The 19,749-nt window shown below is 49.6% G+C and overlaps 1 protein-coding gene across 4 annotated transcripts in view; it reads left to right on the top strand.

Moving 5' to 3' along the window:
• Window positions 1–19,749, top strand: part of Daam2 (dishevelled associated activator of morphogenesis 2) — a 111,201-nt gene that overhangs the window by 40,496 nt on the left and 50,956 nt on the right. Inside the window, exon 1 of one of the 4 annotated variants that reach the window (XM_013516989.1) lies at window positions 10,317–10,527. The exons of the other annotated variants lie outside the window; for them this stretch is intronic. The gene's annotated coding sequence lies outside the window, so the exon portion shown is untranslated. Of the gene's footprint in view, window positions 1–10,316; window positions 10,528–19,749 lie in introns of those variants that run through there. 4 annotated transcript variants of the gene reach the window in all.

The raw sequence follows: 19,749 nt of genomic DNA on the forward strand, positions 1-19,749 counted from the left end.
TACAGGAAGAAAAAGGACAGGGGAAATAATTAATCGCTTGGATTTCCCAGGGACAAGTATGTTGGGTAGTATTTTCCTTGTGAAAGCCTCCATCAGAAATAATGCAGACTCCTGAGTTCTCACCCACTCCTCACACCACAGAGTGAGCGGTTCTGCTCTTCTGCTCCTGCTCTCCTCTGTGTCCAGGAACAAGCCAGGTGACCTTCCCAAGGTCTCACAGCTAGTTAGTGATGGAGTGAGGTTTGAATCTAAAAATTCTAGATTCTTGACTGCATCGTATTCCTGAGGTTGTTGGTTTGTTTGCTTCTGGGTGAAGACTTGGGTGAAGGTTCTATAGCTGGCAGTTGGTGACACGAGATGGAGCCCCTTGAGGAGTGTATACAATCCCCAGAGACAGGGCTGTGGACTTCTGTTGGCACAACCAGATGTAATATAAGGGCACTTGTGTATTGTCATAGGAAATCTACCTCTGTGCTGGTCTTCAGATCCTGTCCCATCTGTATTGGTGAGTGTGATCAAAAGACAGGGTGAATATTTAAGTTATAAAAAATATGTTACAGTAAAAGACACATTGCCATAAATCCCCCTTAGAGCCCTCCCCCTCACTTTGAACGCCCTCCTCCCATCATGCTTGCCACACTCTGAAGCAGTTCTGGAAGTCCTCTTTCTTGAGTATCTTTAATTGCTGCCCTGACTGCCTACATGTCCTGAACCAATTCAAAATATTTCCCTTTCCTGGTGATCTTGATGTTGGATGGCGCCCAGCAGCAGCATTCACTGTACTTTGATCACACCTCATAAAGACACTCATGAAAGAGGACTTCCAGGACTTGGTCGGAAAGTGGCCAGGATGATGGGATGAGTGTGTACAAAGCAAGGGGAGAGGATTTTGTGTGTCTTTTACTGCAGTAAATTTAAAATTTATTAAACACACACCATATTTTGTGATCAGCCGTGTATGTAAGTGCTGGAATCTTTCTTTGTCCATTCATTTAGACACGATGATTTTAGCTACCTGTTTGGGGGATCTGCTGGACAAGAGTGTGAGGTGACAAACTTCTCCCCACCCTGCTACCTTGGCCTTGTCTGCCGGACTCCCAGTCTTTACCCTCCTCTGCCTTCCGTAGTTGTTTTCCAGCTAGTGAGGATGCGGGCAGCATTGAAAACTCAGCTCTGGCCTCTGGCTGCACCGGAGTTGAAAGGGGGAACCTGGGCTCACCAAAGAATAGTAGAGGGATAAACTGCTGCTGTATGCTTAGTTTTCACTCCATGTTGAGCACCATGCTACTGGTGTTCGAACGTAAATCCAAGCAAGGAAACCTCTAGCCACAGTCATGCCGTGTGCATATGAATGTGGGATCATTTCTTCAAAAGTATCAGTGCCCTGGGCATTCTGAGAGGGAGGTGTGGGAGGGAGGACAAGGACAAGGTCAGTGAGATGTCATTAAGATGACGCTGGAGTGCCAGGAACCAAGCCAACAACCAGGCTCAACTGCACACTTCCTACCAAAGCGCCGATGCCTGGGGCCCTCTTTGGGAATGGCCGGCTGTGCTGGATGCTGTCGGCTATGTCCCCACGAGGCCTTGCTTTTGTCACCGTGCTTCCTACCTCACGTTATGACTGTCTGCTCCTGTGCCTCACTCCCCCACCAGACCTGGAGCTGTAGGTCCTCAGGAAGGCATCTTCCCTCCTTTGTCCTCTCCAGGGCCTGGCACACCCAAGTGGGTCAATAGATGAGACAGTCCCGAAGCTGAGATGCCTGGTACAGGGTCCAGGCAGTGCCTGAGGTTGGCATTCCCTTGGAGCTTCACAAAACCTTGAAAGTCCTCCGAGGAGAGTAGCATGCAGTCATGCGATGCATCATCTGTGCCGGAAACAGCATGTTTTCCTTTGTGGATTTTCTGGGTGCAAGAAAGCAAACAGAAGACCTACCTGCCTCAAACCAGCAGCTGGTGTCTCTGCTCGTGCTAGAAAAGGGGGCTTGCAGAGCATGAGAGGGGCTGGTGTGAACTCCCCTCACCTGACTCCAAATTCAGAGCATTCTGCGGGGCCTGCAGGGGGTAAAGGGCCGTGCACATTGGAATCCCAGGGTGTGCATGTACCTGGTCAGGGGATGGGTGCTCTGTGACCCCTTGTGGATCAATGAATGAATGAATGAACTTGTGGAGGAAGGGCCTCTTGCAATCCTGTGAGGCTCACCAGAGAAGACTCCAGGAATAAGCCCCGACCTGAGCTATGAAGCCAGGGTCTGGCTTGGCAAAGATGGCAGGGAGCGCTTGTGGCTGGGTGATGGGAGGAACCTGGGGCACCCCTCTTGGTTTGGGGAGTTTTGATTTTGATCTCGTAGGGGAGAGTGTCCTGAGGGTGGTGGTGGAAAGTCACCCAGCCACACAGGCCTCCAGAGAGGGTCCCCCTTTTATCTTCTTCTCCTCCAGCACTTAGAACTGGAGACATTGCTGGGATTCCTCGAGTCCCTGGGGCCAGGGTGGGCGTGGAGGGCAGTTGTAACAATGCTTGAAGTGTGGGCCAGCGAGAAGGGAGGAGGAAGGAATAAACTGTAAGGGCAGAGAGAAGGAAGTTGGCTTCCAGGTGACAGAATCCCAGCCCCTCTGCTGGCCACGCTGCCCAGACCCTCGTCCTCTGCTCACGACCCACTCAGTCCTTTAAGACATGTTTTTTTCCCCCCTTTGGCGCTCTTACTATTTTTGCCTGCACCCAGAACCCACCACCCTGGCCCAAGCTTTCTCAAAGAACCCATCCCCAAATGTCAAAATTAATACCTGCAATTTATCCACATTCCTTCTATGGGCTGGGCGCCAGTCTCCATGGTTCAGGGGTCTTCATTCAACCCACGAGACACACAAAGTTGTTAACACTGAGATCCCCGTTTGACACTGGAAGCAGCTGCATCCCAGAGAGGCTTGGCAAACTGGACAAGGCCTACTGTCAGTGGGTGGCCAAGCTGTGCCCAGAACCAGGTGTAGCTCACGCAGAAGCCCGAGCACGTCTGTTCTCGCAGCTACACGGTCTTCTCTCTATGCCAGATTCTCTAGCATGGGGATGGGTGACCTGCATTTTAACAAGCCTTCTCTGGGCTTCTGATACTCCTTCGAGTTGGAGAATCATTCATTTATCTGGTTTGGGTTCAATCTGGTTGAAAACTTCCCAGTCTTCCCTAACTTTGGAGAAAGCTTATTTGTTGGCTGTCATTACTCATCCTTTCGCTTTTGTTTACCAGCTCTGGGCACAAGGCAAGATTCTCAAGTTGCCTGAGCAGTTGTTGCCCTGATTGTGAAATAGGAACAACCCAGCCCTTCCCAGGACCTCCCTGTCTTTTGGTTGCCAAGAGAGGGTCCTCCTTGCTGCCCAATACTGGCAGCATCTCAGCTTCACCTGGGCACTTTTAGAAACTGAGAACGTACAGTTCCCTCTCTAGACCAATGCAACATCTCTGGGGGTGGCTCAGGGCTTGTACACTGAGGTGGGGAATTCTGGCTGCTCAATCGGGTTTCTCCCTCCCGTTACTTCCTCAAGGGAAGAGGCATCTGACCCGGGACTCTGGGAGAAGTCCTGCACTGGGCTGCCAACTCCTCCTCCGCTCTCTTGGATCTGCCACCTGCAGGGTGGGTGTGTCTGGCCAGCTCTGAGTGGTGAGGTCAGGAGTCTGCACGGGGTGGGGGGACGTCCACTGACACCCTGTTGTGCCAGCAACTGGGTGTGTGGGCTGGTCTTGCGCATGAGCGGGATATTAGAAAATCCATTGTCCAGAGAGTTAAAGCTACAGACTTTCAACTACTTTCTCAGAGACATGGCTGTGATTTTGGTCTCCATTGCTGCTTGCATTTACTTCTCCACTGGCCTTGTTGTAGTCAGGCTTAACAAGGGAAAAGGTTTAATACAGGACATATAATTTGTAGGATTATTTTATAATATTCACCCAAAGAGTCCAATGCAAAAGGGGGCAGGAGATCTGTCCGCATACTAGAGACCCAGAGAATCCAGCTGAGGGCCTGGATCCTATGCCAGCGTCCTACATGAATCCATGGCAATGTCCTCCGTGAGTCCAGCTGGGGGCCTAGAGCCCACAACAATGTCTCATGCAAGTCTATATCAAGGATCTGCACTGGGAAGGCCCAAATGGCAGTGGTGGAATCTAGAAAGTCTGTGCCAGTGGGATGAAGGATCTTTGCCAGCAGGCTGAGGGATCTGCACTAGAGCCAGAAAGCGACACTCAAGCTAAGGACCAGAGTTCCCTTGCAGAGAACTGCAGCCATCCTTAGCAACAGTGAGCTCCTCCCGTGATGAGAACAGCTGAGTTCATATCAGGAAAACCAGCGGGACAAACTTCTCCAGGAGAATCAGCAGCATATACCATCTTCCTCGCCATGTCTCTTTCTATGCTATTGGCAGTAATCCTCAGGTGGGCCTTCCACACCCAGAACCACACTGATTCAGTTCAGCTGGACATTACAAATTGACCATTAGTTAATCTACTGCAGCCCCTGATCCTGAGCAAGAACAGGAAAGTTTTATGTCTGGGCCCCACAAACACCCAACACATACTATACGGAGTTAGAGTTGAATTTAATGAGATGGCATATTTCAGGCTAGCCATTTGGTAGGCTATGGTCAGTGAACTGTTGCACTGAATTTAAAATCAAGCATCTCTGATCAGCTCTACACCCTCTCTGGTGGCTGGACCTCCCAACCTCAGCCTCTACCACCAGCCTAGGCTTCACTTTGACTCCTTTGTCACCACTTGACTGAAGTCAGTAAATGGAACACATTTGGTGGTGCTTTCCAAAGCATCTGAAAGCAAGCGGAGGCATGGACTTGTGAACGAGGCACACCTGGTTTTAGCATGGCTTTACGTGGTTTGTGCAACCTCTCTGGGTTCTGCTTCTAGAGGTGTCAAACAGAGATCACAGTAACAATGACTAGTATGGTTTATAGCTATATGTTCCACATATGATCAAAGGCACATGTGATCATAAGCAGGACCTTTGGAAGGGGATTGGATCACAGAGGCTTTATAGCTGACTTGCTGTTAGGTGGGTCCTGGTTGGAAGAGGAGGTTTGTCACTGTGGGCATAACCCAGGGAAGTTACATCTCTCTTGCTGCTCTTCCCTTCTTCCTGTCCACCATGCCATGAGCAGCTTTCCTCTGCCACACCTATCTGCCATGCCATCTGCTTTGGAGCTAGCTGATGATGGAATGAAACTTCTACAAACTAGGAGCCAAAATAAACCTTTCCTCCTTTACGTTGTGGGTGTAGAGTATTGTGTGTCAGCAACAAGATAAGTGACTAAGACAGATTTTGGTACCAGAAATGTACTCATTACTGTAATGCTACCTGACCTTGTGGTTCAGAAGCTTTCGGAACTGATTTCATGGGAGGAGTTTGGAAAGGTTTGGAGATGCCAGCTAGAGAAGCCCTAGAAAGCTGTAAGGTGAGGTTGGTGGGAAATTCTGGTCAGATTCAGAAGATAAGAATGGTGATAGTAACAGAACCAGTAAAGACCAGGCTCAGAGGGGTTCAGCTGTGAACAAGGATTCCATTAGCACTTGGACTCCAGGCCATGTGTGATACAATGGTAGAAAATTTGTCTATATTTTGCTCATATCCTGAGAGTTTGCAGGAGGCTGAGATTAAAGGCACTGGATTTATTAATCTGGTGGAGGAAATTTTGAATATAGCCCAACATTGAGGGTGTGACATGGGCATGGTTGGCACTTTTTAGCCACATCTGTGTTGAGAATCAAGAATAATAGGCACACATCTGAGTGATTTTAAAGTTTTGAGTCTCACCAGAAAAGAAGCTCCTACAAAGTTGGGGCCAATAAAGTTGGAGCAGAGGAGAGTTTGGTTGCTGAAATGATTACAGAGAAGCCAACTATTCTGGAGCTCACATCTTTGACCCAGGTGCTGGACATGAGCTACAGGATTTAATATTTACTTTGCTGGGTTTCAGTCTTGCTTTGGTTCTATTAGTTTTTATTCCCCACTGCTCCCTTTTGGAGTGGGAATATTTATCCAGTACTGTTGTATGTTGGCAGTGTTTAACTTCTTTTTGATAGTATGACTGAGAGTTTGCCTGAAGTTTCAGCGAAGACATTGGCCTTGGACTTTTTAGCAATGCTGGAACTGTCAGGAGTTTGGCAACTCTGCGAGATGGACTAAATGCCTTTTGCATAAAGGGATGTGCATGAGTGTTTTGGTGTCAGGGCAGAATATTATGGTTTATATCTAGATGTTTCCCTAAACCCTTATGCAGTCATAGGTAGGGCCTTCAGAAGTGATTGAATTATAGGGGCAGTGTAGCTGACTTGCTATTAGGAGTTGTGTCATGGTTGGAAGAGGAGATGAATCACTGTTGGCATGATCTCGGAAGGTTATATCTCCCTTCTTGGCTCCTCCCTTCTCTCTCTGCTACCTGTCCGCCATGCTGTGTGCAACTCTCCTCAGCCATACCCCTTTGCCAAATCATCTTCATCTGGAGCCAGTCGACTGTGGATGAAAACCTTTCTAAACTGTGAGACAAAATAAACCTTTCCTCCTTTAAACTGTCTCACCTCTTAGTAATGAGGAAAGTGACTAAGACAGGTACTTTGGATCAAGACTGTAGGAAAAATGATTTGAGGGCATGTCAGAAATCTGCAAGGACCCACACTTAGCTCACTTAAAGTTGCAAAAGTGAAAGACTTTGCTTTGAGAAGGGAACGCCAGGGCATCATGCTCCAGAATGACCACCTTAAGTGCCTCCTGTAACTTGAGTGAGGACATGTGAAACATTGAGAGTGGCTCTAGCCTGTAGGTGAGACGAATAAATTGTAGGTGTTGATAGTAGCTGTTTAAAACGGCTTCATTTTTAAAAAAACAAATTCTCAGGTGCTGCTGCTGCTATGGTCTAGGGACACATTTTGAGATAGCTGAGATAAGTGTAAACTATCTCAGGCAGCTGAGTTCTGACTCTCAGGGAATTCTGGGGGAGGTCAGCTGATTTGGCTGCCTAGATTAGCATTACCTGGAGATACCTTACAGATACAGGCCACAGGTAGGGTGATGCTATTGGCCTGGATTGAGAGGTTTTGGGAGGTGGAACTTTCCATTTGAAAACTTGGCCAATCCTGGCTGAACCAGGATGCGCTGCTCAGCCTCCTGGCTTGCTCCATGCTCATATATACTTTTTCAAAATGCTGAGACTCCAAGGTGTAGCCAGGCAGGTGAGCCTCAGAACTTTGCTCGAAACTCTGCAAAGAAGGGGTGAATTGTGAAAAAGCTTGGGAAGGAGTGCTACAGAAGAAGACGGAAGAGAGCCAAGCAAGTGTTGAATGACTTGCAACCAGGTCACCTGAGGAGTTTGGCGAAGTACAGATGCCTGGGTCCTTACCCCTTATCTGCAGATCAGGAAGTCAGAGCACGGGCAGCCAGGAGACTCAGGAGGCTGTTGGAGATCTCCTGCCTGAGCTGGGAAACTGGGAGGTACCAAGGGAGAAGGAGCTGGGAGACCCAGGATTGTCCATGCGGGTAGCTTGTTGGGAGGTGTTAACCTGGGGCCAGGGAGGGAGATGGAAGCTGGAGAGCCCAGGGGAAAGGGGTCAGCCACGCTGGGGGGAAGGGACGGTGCCTTGCAGAAGCAGCTCCATGCTTATGGCCCGTGCCCACTCAGAGCGGTGAGGACATCATTGCAAGCTGCTGGCCAAGAACACGGGATGCTGCGTTCCCGGTCTCCTGATAGAGGACAGCGCAGCTGCACCCTGTGCGCCTGCAGCAAGCCGGAGTCCACACAAGTGAGCACAGTGTCGACACACGGAGCTTTTCCAAGTTGAGTCAGCTGGGTGTGGGGACTGAACATAAAACAAAGAGCTCCGGGGAGGGGGATGACAGCTTCCGGGCAGCCTGTCAGCACTTCTCTAACTCCAGCCCAGACAGACATGTTCTTGTGACCTTGGCCAGGTCATTTGACTTCTCCATGCACAGGTTTCCTTAAAATGGTGTGAATACTCACTTTTTCTTGCAAGCATTAAATGAGATAATGCACACAAATGGCTGGCATGTGGTAGGTGAGGGAAGAGTTAAAGATGCTTCCACGGTGGTTTGGAACCTCAGGCCTGTGGTGTCTTCCCAGAGGAAAGCCTGGGTTGTCTGTAAGGGGAAGGAAGGAGACCTTTAGGGGGGGAAGTTGAAAGGACCTGCATTGCCACCTTTGTTTCTCTCTTTATCTCTCTCTCTCTCTCTCTCTCTTTCTTTGAGACAGGGTCTCACTATGTAGCCCAGACTGGCCTTGAACTTGTGGTGATCTCCTGCCTCAGCCTCCCAAATTCTGGGATTACAGGCATGCACCACCATGCCTGGCTTTTTTTTGTTTGTTTGTTTTGGTGGTGTTTTTTTTCTGTTTTTGTTTTTGCCTCCTCTGAATGGAAATATGGCCTGGAGATTGGAAAAGAAGGGTTTTAGAGGGATTCTTGCTCTGAAAGGAAGAGCTGGAAGTTTGTTTGTTTGTTTTTTTAGAGGGAAATGGTGAGGGAGAAGGAGAAACATCCAGGGCCCGAGCTTTGGCAGAGTCTGGGTGTATCTGCTAAGTGCCAGGCTCCATGCTGGGTACCAGGGCTCGTGTTGCATAAACGAGATGCTGAAGCAAGAAGGTCTCAGTCCAGGGAGAGACGGTAATTCAGGATGAGGTAGCTCTGCCCGGTGTTTGCTCATGGGAGGAACACGGGGTGTCAAGGAGGGAGAAGGGGCACAGGAAGGCTTCCAGCAGGAAGTGAAGCCTGGTGGGTGTCAGTGGAATGTGGGTGGGGGTGGAGCTCCATGGAGAGGGGAGACAGCAGCCACAGAGAGCATGGGGACAGGTGGCTAGGACTGTGCATGCTGGAGAAATGAGCAAAGGGCCTGTGGAGGGTGGCAGGGCAGAGAGGTGACAGCAAGCAGCGCTGTGTCCAGGGTGAGGTGGAGGGCTTCTGCCCACCAGCACTGAGAAGGGGCCCTCTGCAGAGGAGAGGCCTGGGGTGGAGCCTGCAGGGGTGAGAGGGTGGGCAAAGGAGTCTCTACAGCACTGCTTTCGGGGCTTGGGGCAGCCTGGCTTCCTAGAAGAAATCCCAGCTTCTGGAGTCTGAAGTCCCACAGGCAAACTCTCATTGCCCTACTGGAAGCAGCCCATCTTCAGAAGCTGTGGGGTGCGGGTGGGGATCCCTTACACCTTTTGCATGCAAGATGCCCTTTGTTGGCAAGAAAGAGAGGACACCATTAAAAGCAAAGATGAAGCAAACAAATCCAAATGCCCTGCGTTTGCCTGGAAATCCCAAGGTCTGACCTGATCTTGTGAGTTTCCAAAGGAGCATTCCTTTCCCTTGCTGAGAGTCACTTGAGACACAGCTTGAGTGTTGTCCTAGGTCTGGACACCTTCTGCCCCTGGCTGAGCCCAGAGAGGGGAGGAAGGGCCTGGGTGCATCGGGTCTGCGTGAAGCCTTATTTCTGAGCTGTGAAACCCTTTCTTCTCTCTCTCACACACTGCCGTTAGTGATCACTCGGAGAGAACGTTCTGAGGTCGGGGACCAGCCATGTACGTCCAGAGTCTAGGTGGGCAGAAGATTCACTGGTATAAAAAAATATAAACCAGAAAATAAGCACACAGTGGAAGTGCCACGTCATAGTAGTACATGGCGAAGTTCAGACAGCACTCTGGGTGTTTGAGGGAATTCGGGTGCATGGGAGTGGTCAGGAAGGCTAGGGTAGAGCGTATTTGGGGATGGATGGGAGGAGGTGGCAAAGGTGGACGTGAGGCTGGAGAGGGGATAATGATGATGAGAATCACAGAGACGGAGCACAGCCACCCTTTACTGGCTCTCAATGCCAAGCTAGTCTCCGATGTATAGTATTTAATTGCAGGAGGGAGAACCTACCCCCTGATGTAAGCTGAATCTGATGTCACTGGTTCCATGATGTGCCTTGTCATGGGTAGGGTCAAGATTCAGGCAGTAGTGACAGTTCATTTATGCATCAGCTCTTAGCAAGTTCCCGTGGTGAGTGTGGAAAGATCCCCATAGGAGAGCTGGGGATAAAAACAGCTGTATCCATGCCCTCTAGGAATTCCAGTCCCTTGGGCAGTGGGACATTGAGGAGGAAGGGATCACGGAGGGGGCAGCCCGGCAGTGACTGAGCAGCAGGTCAAGGCCATGTGGGCAGGAAGCCACCGCAGATTAAAGTAACTTGTCTGGGTTCACTCCCGACCATTCGGGGACTGTGGGCAACATTTTTGGAAACATAGGGAGTGGCTGGCCGGGCTGCACTTCCTGGCAAAGACTGCCCGCGCTGGCCTCCGTAGAGATGTGCAAGACCAGCTGTGAGTTGCAGGGCTCAGTGCAGGAAGAAGTGCGGAGCTCCTTGTGCAGAACTTACTGAAAGTTTCAAGACAGAGGTGGCAGTGCATTAAACCGAGCTCGGGGGCACCTGTGTGTGCCCAGCTTGTACCCCGAGAGGCTACCAGAGGATGGAACAGCCTGGACCTTCCTGAGCCTGTGTGTGGTGAGATGCTGGGCCGCTGGGCTTCTCTCTGCAGGTGCTGAGTCTTTCCTGGGAGCGGGGATGGGGACACAGGTGAAGGGCTGGGGCTGAGGTGCCTACGTTACAGCCCTACTCCCTCTGCATTCTCTGGGCAGGAAGGCTGTATCGGAGTTCTGGAATCCATCAGATGGAGGTTCATGGCTTTTATGAGCTTTACTAACTTGAGCCTTAATTTTGCTGAGCCTTAATTTCTCTGTATAGGAAAATGGACAGCACAATTCCATCCGTGAGGTAATTAATGAGTGTCAGAGTTTGAGCCCAGCCTAGCTATTCATCAGTGTTTATACCTTTCTTTCTAGAAATATGTTGCATATTTAGTTTTTCAAGTGTGACCTGGTGGGATAGTTTGGGATACCTTATTGTCATTGATGTTTTTTCCATCTTAGGCTTGTTGGAGAAGCTGCTAAAACACATCCCCCTAATTTTGAATAGCAGAGGCAGAAAGAGGGTACACCCCATTGTAATATATACCTGAGAGAAACCCCGTCACATCTGCTGGATGTAGACACACACACACACACACACACACACACACACGCTCCAGAGCTGAATCAGAACTGGATTGGAATTAACACACACATGTGTTAGAGGAACCAGCCCTAACTGGGCATCATCTGCTGGGCTTGAGCCTCAGGGACCTCATGGGTCAGAAGTGCTGACCTCTCTGGGTTGCCGTGAGATGAAGCGACATCTGACTGTGTGAGCACTTGCTTCCTGACCTGTAGCCACACGAGCATCCTCTGAATGGTCCCTGCTCCCGGCTACATTGTGGTTCGTGGGCAACTGAAGGAAGGACACTGTGTTCCCCTCACCAACGTCTTCCAAATGTTAGGCTTGGGCTACGCCTTTATAAATGATGAAGGCTGATTAGAGGTTGGCATGGGGGCTACTTTTCAGAAGTACTAGTGTTTCCTCTGCTCATGTGACTGGGGAGCTGACTGAGTTGTCTTTCTACTTAGAAGTCGGTAATCATGTGTATTTGCTTCTTGGAGATGAACACACATATACACATGCCACATGTTCACACACAATACACCACACTTGTGCATACTTCATTTATACATAAACACACACCATACATGCATATGTACCACTGACACACACACCATGCACAAAACATACATACACATATACAACGTACATGAATATACCTGTAATGTGAATGCATGTACCACTTGCCATGTACTACAACACACATGTGCCACCTATACACATACATGTGTACCACATCACACATACATGTGTACCACCTACACATGGGCACACCATCACATGTGCATGCACCACCTACACGCAGATCATACACCCACACATGTACATATACACTTACATCACCTACACACACACACCTCATACATATGCTACACACATATACACCATTCCTACACACCTCCACACCCCTGGGCCCACAGAGTCAACCTTGTCTCACATGCTAGAGGGCATTGAGCTCTCCCCTCCCAACCCCAGATCCTGTGCTCTTCACGGAAACGTGCTCTACTTGCCAATTCCAACCCACTGCAACTGGCCCACATTCCTTTTGATGCCTGTTCCTGAAAACTATTTCATGGCTACCTTCCTCCAGGGTCTCCGCCATCTTGTCTGTGTCTCACAAACTCCTGGACTGTTACCCAGGCTATGAGAGTCCTGTTCTTACCCAGGGGAGCAGGCTGCTGTCAGTTCACCCCTACAGCCAGAGATCCCTGGACTGTGGGTGTGGGTGCTTCCTTGGGCTTCTCCCCACTCCTCGCTGAGCCCTGGGGAGCCCTGGCTTCTCATTGCTCTTGGGGAGCAGGCCCTGAACCTGAACTACTGCTGTGAGAAGCCTGGGGCCAGGACAGGGGAAGAATTTGAGGATGAGTGACCTGCCCAGTGTTGTGCTGGCTACTTGATACCTGCTACTCATTTGAGGCTCAGAGTAGCTCGGGGAGGTGGCCTTTGTTACCCTTTGTGTCCAAGAGGGAACAAGCCCCATAGTACCAAGGCGAAGTGTGAACATCTTTGCTTCCCAACACCCACTTGGACTTAGGGGGTCTTCCCCAGGATCTACTGTACAGCTTGTTAGTGGTTTTCTAGTGAGTAGCCAGCTGCAGTGGCTTTGTCCTTGGTGGCTTGATATTATAAAACTGTGACCAGAACTGTTTGTTTTTTAACATCTGTATTGAGGTACAATTGTCATACAATATGTTTCACATGATTAAAGTCCATCATGTGATACTGTTGACGTATGTATATTCCCCAAAACCATCACCACAAAGAACACAGTGAACATGTTCATCGTCTCCCAAAGGTCCCTCTTCTGTTTTATCATCCCGTTAGTTACCCTGCTCCCCTCCACCCCCTACACAGGCAGCCATTCCTCTGCTCTTATTTATAGTGTATTAGACCTCATTGTCTAGAATTGTAGGTAAATGGAATCATATGCTATGCACTCTCCTCTCTGGCTTCATTCAGGCTAACTCTTTTATTTATTTATTTATTTATCCATTTATTTATTTATTTATTTGTCTTTTTCAGACAGGGTCTCGCTATGCAGTTCATGCCGGCCTTGAGCTCACTTTGTAGCCCAGGCTGGTCTCGAACTCACAATGATCTTCCTGCCTCAGCCTCCCGAGTGCTGGGATTACAGGTGTGCACCACCATGCCCAGCGATTCAGGCTAATTCTTTCAAGGTCCATCCATGGGTGTTATGGAGCAATAGTTCCTTCCTGGTCCTCCGTAAGTTGTAGTCTACCATATGGATATACCGCATATTTTATTGGCTTACCTGTTCATGGGCATATGCATTGTTTCCAGTCTGGAGCTATTACATCTAACATTGCTGTAATCATTCATGAAGATGTCCATGTGAGGATATGTGCTTTCGTTTCTTATGGGGAAATACCTAGGAGCAGAAAGGCAGGATCATTTGTCGATGTGTGTTTAACTTTTTAATAAACTGCCATACTGTTGTCCATAGTGGTCATAACCATTTCACATTTCCACCATCAGAAGAGTAGGAGGGTTCCAGTTCTTTCCTGTCCTCACCACTTAGGACATAGATCGAATTTTGACTGGTATGGAATTTGTGAGCTGCACCCGATCACCAAGCCCTGGATGTCGAATTTGTGAGCTGTACCCAATCACCAAGCCCTGGATGTCAAAGCGGATGGCTTTCAACCTGCACCAGGAACCCTTGAGTGATCTGAGCCAGTCAAGGGGGAATCAGGGTTCTCACAGAAACACTGTTCAAATTGTTGTTTGTAAGAAGTTGGGCAGGGAGTGCAGGGGTGGGATGTGAGGGAGGGAGAGGTTAGCGTGGGGCTCAGCATGAGGTTATAAGGGGCTGAACCAGGTCTGGAGCTTGATAATTGAAAATGAAACAAATGTATCCTAGGGACTTGGGAAAAAAACCAGCAAGAATAATTAATAGAATGAGGCATGAGAGATCAAAGACAAAGAGTAGTCAAGACCCTGAACTTGGAGACTGTAGCTCTGTGAGGTCAGGAGCTGTGTCTGATTAATTTATCCTTTTATGCCAGGCGCCAAGGTCAGTGCCAGGCATAGAATAAGTGCTGGAAAAAAATCAATGGTGGTTGAATGAATGGATGACCAGATAAATGAATAATGAGCTAATGGGAGCTCCTAGAATCTGATTCAGTTCAACCAGCATCATTTCACAGCCTGTGGATCTCGGTGGCACAGATCTGCTGTGGCAGAAATGAGAGAATATGCAGTTTAAGCGTGTTGCTGTCTACTTACCTTTCTAACCAATCCCCATGAGCCCATTCTTATGTTTGAATAGTTGGGGTGTTTTCAACCTATTGTAGAATCAGTAACCTGCAGGAGGACTTCTGGTCCTGAAGCTTTAGGAGCACCTTCGATTATAATTTCTCTGCCTTCCTGCTCTATGCTGTCCCCACCTGAGCCATGTGGACGGAAGCCTGGGGTAGACCAGAACCCCCATTCTGCAAACATTCCTCAGACTCACATTTGCACTTCCCTTATGACCAGCTCCACACTTCATTATGTTCATTTGCTTAACTGACTCCCATTCCTACCAAACTGAACTCTTGCTTCCCGTGTGTTCTACTGGGTTTTAGCACAGTACTTAGGTGCTCAACAAATATTTGTCAGCATGAATGAATGACCAGATGAAATTGTGTGAACAAGAGGGGAGGAGAGGGGTCTCCTCAGATTTACATTTCCAACATGTTTGTGTTCTAGCAGAGCTCAGCTCCCATTCCCCACCTCTCCCAGTTCCTACCCTCCCTACTTTGCCCCCTGAGGAGGCAAACTGTGCCTGTGGGCAAGGATTTCTGGCCAGCCAGGCCCTGGGGCACACACAAGGCCTTTCTGGTATGAATGCAGGATGCTGAGGAGCTGGAGTGTAAGAAGGCAGCATAAGCTGGAGAAGACTCAACCCAGGGGTCCTGAGAGCGTCCATGTGACAGATCCCAGGGTCCTGTACTCATGGGTGATAGGATGCCTGTTGTTCTGGGACCAGGGGGAAGACGGCCAGGAAAAGTGGCCAGTGAGGGCTTCCTGCAGCCCAGGGTCTGCAATACTGGGGCTCTGGTAGGAGACCTGGCCGCAGAGCACTGGAGGAAGCTGTGAGCTGTTCTGCCTGCACCCTTCTGAAGAGATGACCCCACCTGTGTAGACTAAAGCAGAGGCGGGGCTGGGCTTTCCAGAAACAGACAGGTGGAAGTGATGGACTGTAATGTGTAGGTGTTTTCCTTTTGATCAGGAGCCCCAGACCTCTGGCTCCAGTGGATTGTAGAATCCCTTCTTTTATTGCACAACTATTGTCCAAGAGCTCCCTTCCTCTCCCCTCATTCTCAGTCCAATTTTTATGTTCCCAGCCCATCCTGACCAGGCCCTTCATTCTCTCTGATGCAGGCTGGCATGTCACCCCTGAAGCACTTCCCTGGCATCTTGGGCATTTAGCACCTCCTCTCCACTCTGGGCAGTTCAAGACTCTGTGAACTTTTACCCAGACAGACAGAATCACCCCCTAATTCTTACCTTTGTTTGCCTTTCCTTTCTCTCATCTACCCTGGACATTGACCCCAGAAAGATCTGTCCAAAGCTCAGACCTTGCAACTCCAGCCTAGTGAACTATTCTGCCATAAACCAAACACTCAACTTCAGTAACACCTTTCTCCTCAGCCCAGCGCTCTGTGCTTTCTTTTATCTGGCCTGGTTTTACCTCTGACTTCACTCATTGCATCCTATGATCCAATCTGGAAGTGGTGCCAACATGATGAGGGTCCTTTTGATGCAGATAAAAATTTTGGGTCAGAAAGGTGCAGCTTTGTTAGCAGCCCTCAGCCCCTAGAGTTATGGCTTTGGGCTTTTAGCCACCCTTATCAGCTCCTCTGCTGGCAAGGCTGACCCTCGGCTGCTATCAGGAGCTCCTTTGATCTGGTCTGTGCTGCTGGTCACTGTTAATTTTTGCCACCAGTTAACACTGTTGGCCAATGAGGGCCATTGCTAGTCACTGCCAATTGAGTCTGATCAACGCCGGTCATCGCTGGCCTCTGCCACTGCTAAGACGCTGCTGCTAGTTGATACTGGTCATCCCTGGCCTCTGCTGCCACCAGGATGGTCAGTGCTGGTCATCACTGCTGCTGGTCTCTAGAACTCTTCAGGGTTAGCAGCCTCTGGTATTGACAGCTGATTTTTAATGCAACCCACTCTGCCCATACTACCAGGGATAAGAATCTCAAGTAGATTTACAGGACCTCCCAAGCCACACTGCCTGGGAATTACCTAAATCAAAAGCAGATTTACAGGACTATTAGAAGGAGGCTTTGGGAAGACAGAAGAGGTAGGAGGCCTCTAGCAGTGTTTTGTGCTGTCTATATGTAGCAACAGCAGGCCTATGATTGGTCTGAATTCAAGCCTGCTGATTGGTTCAAATCTGAGCCTGTTGATTGGTTCAAATTTAAGCCTCTGAATTTAAGCCTTCTGATTGGTCCAAATTTAAGCCTGCTGATTGGTCCAAATTCAAGCTTTCTGTGCTCAAGGTAGATATAGTAAGTACCTTTTGGAGCAACTGCAGTGTCTAAGACTGCTACAAGGAGGGGCCTGGCAGCTACCGGTCAGATAAGCCTCTTATAGCTGTCCGAAGGAACAGGGGAGGTCTCAGAAGAAGCCCTTCCCTTAACTTTCACTTACCCTAGGCTTTTGTCAAGCCAGGCCGCCCTCTGACACGTCCTCCATCGAGAATGCATTTATGGTCCACCGTCTCCTGTTTCCTGCCTATGCTCCCTATCATTTCTCAAGATTGGAAAATGTACAACTCCCACCCTCACCTCTGAGTCTGAGAAAGTCGGGTGGGGGGATTCCCAGCCTCACCCTTCCTGGCAGGGTGCCCTTGCTTCTCCTCACACATCTCCTCAGCCTGTGTGACTCTTCTCTGTCCCACACCCCTGGCCAGCACAGAGGGGACTAGAGGTGAGAGCATTTACTTTTGCTTTCTTTGCCTTTCCCAGAGCTCAGGGGCAAAACCAGAATTTAGGCAGCTGTTAAAAATAGCTCCCCAGTCCTGGAAAGAACTTGCTTCCAGCCCCCGGCCCATCTTGGCCCAGGCTCACTCTGCTGGTCAGAGGCTCAGATCCTGCCTGAAGCCTGGGAGGCTGGGAGGGTCACAAGTCACTTCCAAGGAAGGCACAGGCTTGGGGTTGCTTATCCATGTGACCCACATGGAGCACCAGGGGAAGGCAAGTCTTTCTTGTCCTAATCAGAGATGTTGTCTTTCCAAGCAGTCTCTCCTGCGGAGGACCCCATGCAGGGACAACACAGCTGGTGTGAGCCGGAGACCTGGGCTCATGTGCAGCATCTTGCTGAGCCTTGGGTTTCCTCCTCTACAAAGATGGGGAGGTGAAAGTGGGACTTATGCCTGGAACACAGTAGGTCCAGAGGCGATGATGGTTGCTTTGCTGTGATTAGAATCCTTAGGCTTAGAGCACAGCATTCTGGATTTAAGGGGCCAGACAGGACAGGGGAGGGAGCCAGCATGACAAAACCAAACACGTTTATGTAGACGAAAGATAATTAGATATTGTCAGTGCACAGAGTTCAGCCTGATAACACAGAAACTGGCAGACGTTTTCTGTGCCAGGCAAGGGAGTAAATATTTATGGCTCTAGGGGCCATACAGTCCCCCTTGTATGAAAATAGGCATAGTGAACACTTAAACCAGTAGGTATGAAGGGCTTCCCTAAAATTGTATTCACAAAGACAATCTGTGGACTGTGCTTGGCTCCTGGAATAGTTACTCACCCCTGTAAGACTATATAAAACTCACAAAGAAAGCTTTCTGGAATATATGCTGTTGCCACCCAGGTAGCTTCATCATAGAGGAGCGGTGTAGCTAGAGAGCTGTTGATAGCATTTACTTTTTAGTAGGCTTAGTAAATGCTTTACAAGTATCAACTAAGTTAATCCCTGTGACAACCCTATGCAAAATGTACTAGCATTTCCTCCATTTTATAGATGGGGAAACTGAGGCACATAGTTTGACTTGCTGGCAGTGGGACAGAACCCAACATGATTGTTGGGTAGAGTTGGGCCTAGAAAATTCAGGCAGCTTTGGAGAGGAAGTGGGGAGAGATGGGGCTACGAGGGACCTGAGTCTGTTTGCTGCCCGTGGAGCATGAGGAGTATGTGGTACTCCGGGGCTTGCAGTGGGGGCAGACGAGTGTGGTGCAGATGAGCAGCGAGAGCTCAGTGGTGAAGCCTGGGGTGGAAAAGCACAGCCCCTCCCGGGGGAGCCAGGCCTGGGCCATTTCCTAGGTGACCCTGCACAGCACAGGAGGCTCAGGGCACAGGCAGCAGTCTGGCCTGAGGAACAGGAAATTGTTTACATTCCTCATGTTCCTCCGTGCAGCAGCTCTGGGAGGCTCTGCTACCCGTTCCCAGCCCCAGCGCCAGCCCCAGGAGGCCTGGTGAGAGAGGAGGGCGAAGCAGCTGGCTCCCCAGCATGCCTGCAGCTCTGCCTATTCCCTCTGCCTACTGATTTAGCCACCAAAGGACAAAGCCTCTGGCCATCTTCACATAGGCCATGTTCTTCTCCTCCACAGCTGTGCTGTTTCCCCTGCCTGGGATGTCTTTTCCCATCCTCTATAACCTTCCTTAATTCTCCTGTCTCATCGCTTCTTGGCCTTTTGGCTAAGATGAAGTGTAATTCTCCTACCTCTTCTGAGACTGGCTCCATGTCACCTTCTCCTGGAAACCTGCTGTGACTTCCCCTTCGCCATCCCCATCCCTGCTGGATGAGGTCCCCCTCCAAATGCTGCATAGCTTTCTCTGATTTCAGTATTGTCACTGCCTCGACCCCCTCATGCTCCTCCACTAGAAGGGGACACCCTCAAGGAAAGGGACCATGCCTTGTCACCTAGGTCGGTGTCCAACACATGGACTCAAAGCTGGTTATAAGCACATGTGTTTGAAGGTGACACCATGTCTTCAAAGCCAGCCCTCTGCTTGTAGGAGTTGGGTCTTAGGCAAGTCGCCTGGCCCGGGGAGGGGGCGGGTGGTGGGGTGGGGTGGGTGTTGATGTAATCTTCCGTAATGAGACCAGTGACACAGGTGAAGAGTTACAGGGGATTTGTGAGATAATGCAGAAATGACTATCATTGTACTTGCTACCAAGGCTGTGGCCAAAGAGAGCCAACAGTAGGTCCTTCCCTTGTTACTCCATATTTGGAAGCAGGGAAAGGGATGGCAGAGGGCAGTTTGAATGCCCTCCCAACACTAAAGAGAGGCTCATGAGTCAGTGCTTGTTTGGGGACAAGAGCATGGCACATGGAGTCCCAGTACTTACCTGTGTCTCTCTGAGTGGCTGGGTGGTGTTGACCAAGCCATGTAGCAGCCCCAAACACTCAATGTCACCAACTATAGGGGATTCTAATGATAATGACCTCATAGGGTCATCGGGAAGCTGAAGTAGTGTTTCAGGCCAGTGAGACATCTCTCCCAGCTCACAGGAAATGCAGCGTCATGAGTTATGGAATTGGAATCTCTGCCACACTTGAGAAAACACAGAGGCAATCTCAACTGAAGGTACTGGACACCTGCCCCATGGCTTAATGGTTTAGAGGCGGGCAGTCCTGGGTTGGAATCCTAGCTATGCCGCTGACTGTGTGCTCTTATGCAAGTTAATTTGCCTGTCAGAACTAGAGATTTTTGTTTGTTTGT

This window comes from Chinchilla lanigera, unplaced genomic scaffold, assembly GCF_000276665.1.
Source record: "Chinchilla lanigera isolate Chin_1 unplaced genomic scaffold, ChiLan1.0 scaffold00036, whole genome shotgun sequence".
In the NCBI taxonomy this organism is placed as follows: Eukaryota; Metazoa; Chordata; class Mammalia; order Rodentia; family Chinchillidae; genus Chinchilla; species Chinchilla lanigera.